Here is a 4,191-nt window from a genome sequence, read left to right on the forward strand (position 1 = left end):
TTGCTGAAATGTTGTTGTCCCTGGAGAGCACAGTAGCAGCACTAGTAGCCTAGCTTCAGGTTTATGTATGTCACCTAGTCCTGTCTTGGTCTTCTGCACCAAAAAGACCTGCCTCTACTCTCATGGATTATACAGCTACCCTAATACACCTTGCAGCAATGTGCTCTGGTGGCCAAGGAGGCTAATGCCATCCTCGGGTGTGTTAGAAAGGCTGTGGCCAGTAGGTTGAGGGAGGTTCTCCTTCCCCTCTACTCTGCCCTGGTGAGGCCACATTCGGTGTATTGTGTCCAGTTCTGGGCTCCTCAGTTTGAGAAGGACCTCAGAAAACTGCTTGAGAGAGTCCAGCATGAAAGCTGCTTGAGAGAGTGCAGCACAGAGCTTTAACAATGATTAAGGGAGTGGACCATCTTCCTTATAAAGAAAGGCTGATGGAGCTGGGGCTCTTTAGTTTGAAGAGGAGACTAAGAGGTGATGTCATCAATGTTTATAAATATATAAAGGGTGGATACGAAGAGGATGGAGCCAGGCTTTGCTTGGTAATGCCCAATGGCAGGACAAGGGGCAATGGGTGGAAGTTCAGGCATTGGAGGTTCCATATAAAGGTGAGGAAAAAAAATCTTCACTGTGAGGGTGACAGAAGACTGGGAACAGGCTGCCCAGGGGGATTGTGGAGTCTCCCTCTCTGGACGTATTCAAGACCTGCCTGGATGTGTTCCTGTGTGATCTGCTCTAGATGATCCTGCTCTGGCAGGGAGGTTGGACTGGATGAGCTTTCAAGCTCCCTTCCAGCCCCTGACACTCTGTGAATCTGTGATTCTGTTACTGTGCTCCTTGCCTCCAGGGTGACAAGCTGAAGAAGCTGGGCCTTGAGTGTGGTTCAGTTAGAAAGAGCTCGTTGGGGTTCCTGCCTCTGCATGATGTGATCCCCAGGTACCTTCAGTGGGGACCACAGAACCTTCACAGTGTGCAATGTCTCTTGGACCCCCTGAGTATATTTCCACACCATGCAGCTGATTGTCTGCCATAAGCCAGCGACTGCAGGAGCTGCAGCCCTCCTGAGAACACAGCAGTGCCCACAACACGTACAGACATCTAGATCCTAAATAGAATCACAGGGAGCTGCTGATGTGCAACTTCAGTGCTAGCAGCCTGGACCCTGCCTTTCCAGTCCCTGGTTTCACTCGCTGGTACAATCCCAAAGGAGCAGCAGTGAGGAGCCAGACAGCCCTGCTGTGCCCTAGGGTCCACTCTGGGCACGTTGTGCCCTTTTCTGTTGCTGCTGCTCTGCTGGTCCCATCACACACTCACAGAAACATCCAGGTTGGAAAAGATCCACAGGATCACCAAGTCCAACCTATAACCTTACTCTGCAAGATTCACCTTACACCATAGCCCTAAGCACTGCATCCAGATGACTCTTAAACACATCCAGGGGCAGTGACTCAACCACCTCCCTGGGCAGGGAGCCTGACCACTGTCTCCACGAAAAACTTTCTCCCAGTGTCCAATCTAAACCTACCCAGTTTGAGGCCATCCCCCCTTGTTCTGTCTTCAATTACCTGTGAGAAGAGACCAGCAGCAGCCTCTCCTCAATGTCCCTCCAGGTAGTTGCAGACAGCATTGAGGTCTCCCCTCAGCCTCCTCTTTTTCTCTCATGTCCAGAGAAGGGCGACGAGGCTGGTGAGAGACCTCGAGCACAGCCCTACGAGGAGAGGCTGAGGGAGCTGGGATTGGTTAGCCTGGAGAAGAGGAGGCTCAGGGGTGACCTTATTGCTGTCTACAACTACCTGAAGGGTGGTTGTGGCCAGGAGGAGGTTGCTCTCTTCTCTCAGGTGGCCAGCACCAGAACGAGAGGGCACAGCCTCAGGCTGCGCCAGGGGAGATTTAGGCTGGAGGTGAGGAGAAAGTTCTTCACTGAGAGAGTCATTGGACACTGGAATGGGCTGCCCGGGGAGGTAGTGGAGTCGCCGTCCCTGGGGCTGTTCAAGGCAGGATTGGACGTGGCACTTGGTGCCATGGTCTGGCCTTGAGCTCTGTGGTAAAGGGTTGGACTTGATGATCTGTGAGGTCTCTTCCAACCCTGATGATACTGTGATACTGTGATACTGTAAACGGCCAGTCCACTCTGAGAGCATCTCCAGGCCCCGTCTCACAATGCCAGGCTGTGAAAAACCAACTCTGATTAATGCCTTCTGGAGAAACTCCCTCGCCGACACCCCAGAAGGGATGCTGTGGGAGGCAGATGTGCAAGGCTGAGACAGCAGAGCGGAGAGGAGGCTGCCTGGAGACGCCGGGCGGCTGCCCTGCGCCGAGCGCCGTCTCCCGTTTCCTTTGAGAGCCCACAAGCCACAGCCTTCCCAAAGCCACCTCTGAGGTGGCCTGTGCGGCTTTTGTCTCCCTCGGCAACGCAGTTTCTGCCCCAGCGGCTGCGAACAAGGCTTCCATTAACTCCGTCCCCGCCGGGGCAGCACGCAGCACAAAGAGCCCGCGGCTGCGTCCCCGCCCTCGGACAAGCCTGGAAACAAACGCCGTAGGAATTTGTCAGCACCGAGTCACCCGCTCGGTGTCACCGCATACATTTACCTACCTCAGAGCCTATTCAGGGCCCTCCCGAGGGGGCAATATTAAGAGAGGCGTCGGACAGCATCCCTATAGCAACGCCACCCTTGCCCCAGCAAAGGGAATCCCTGGTTTAGGAGCCTCGGCAAGTCGAGGGGCTAGTCTTGGCTTTAAAAAAATCAATTCCCTTCGCTTCCCTTCTGTTCCTTGTGGTAAAAAACGTTGAAGCAAGGAGAGAGCAGCAACCTGAGTGGAAGGGGGCAGACGGGAGGGTGCCCGGTGCGGAGGGGACGCGGCAGAGCTGCGGCGTGCGGTGCCTGCGGGCACAGCAACTCACCTGCCTGCTGGGGGGTGGGAGCTTTGCTGGTGCTGCCAGGCTCACAGCAAATCCCAGGTCTGCTGGTCTCTTCTCACAGGTAATTGAAGACAGAACAAGGGGGAATGGCCTCAAACTGGGTAGGTTTAGATTGGACACTGGGAGAAAGTTTTCCATGGAGACAGTGGTCAGGCTCCCCGCCCAGGGAGGTGGTTGAGTCACTGCCCCTGGATGTGTTTAAGAGTCATCTGGATGCAGTGCTTAGGGCTATGGTGTAAGGTGAATCTTGTAGAGTAAGGTTATAGGTTGGACTTGGTGATCCTGAGGGTCTTTTCCAACCTGGATGTTTCTGTGAGTGTGTGATGGGGCCAGGAGAGCAGCAGCAACAGAAGCGGGCACAACGTGCCCAGAGTGGACCCTAGGGCTGTGCAGGCTGCTCCCAGCACAGCAGGGCTGTCTGGCTCCTCACTGCTGCTCCTTTGGGATTGTACCAGCGAGTGAAACCAGGGACTGGAAAGGCAGGGTCCAGGCTGCTAGCACTGAAGTTGCACATCAGCAGCTCCCTGTGATTCTATTTAGGATCTAGATGTCTGTACATGTTGTGGGCACTGCTGTGTTCTCAGGAGGGCTGCAGCTCCTGCAGTCACTTGCTTATGGCAGACAATCAGCTGCATGTCACACCTGGAAACCAGGATGAGAAGCATAGGCAAGTGTCGTGGTTTGGGTGTTCCCCGCACCCCCCACCCCACTTTGGAAATCACCCAGACTAGACTCAGCCTGCTCTGGGAATTGAATGAAGCTTATATTTACAGCTTAGCACAATTTACAAGCAGATAGTTACAGTATATACAGTTATAGACAGAAATAGACAAGGCAAAAGGTAATACAGAAACACAACAGCCCTCCCAGAAACCTGAGTCCCCAGGAAGAGCTCTCAACCACCCCTTCACCTTCCCCCCCCTACCCCTCTCAACCTTACTCCAGTCCCAAGGAAGAACAGAGGTTTGGCCAGGGGGGTTGGGAAACAAACTGAATTGATCAGACAAATGGCAGAAAGGCTGGAGACAGGAATGCAGCTTGGAGCTCCCCAGCAGAAGTGTCCTATCTATGTTTGGATTCTTGTATCTCTCAGCAAGCCTATGAGGGAAGTAGACAGCATCTTGTTTGTCTTCCACAGCCTATAATCTAGTCCTTCTCACCTAAACGTTCTAACTAGCCCCAAACCAGCACAGCAAGACTTCCAGTTTTAGTTGGATGGATAATCACCTCTTTTTTCTCTATCAATAATCACCTCTCTTCACTGAATCAAGAATAAC

The sequence above is a fragment of the Pogoniulus pusillus genome, chromosome 13 (genome assembly GCF_015220805.1).
Source record: "Pogoniulus pusillus isolate bPogPus1 chromosome 13, bPogPus1.pri, whole genome shotgun sequence".
Taxonomy (NCBI): Eukaryota; Metazoa; Chordata; class Aves; order Piciformes; family Lybiidae; genus Pogoniulus; species Pogoniulus pusillus.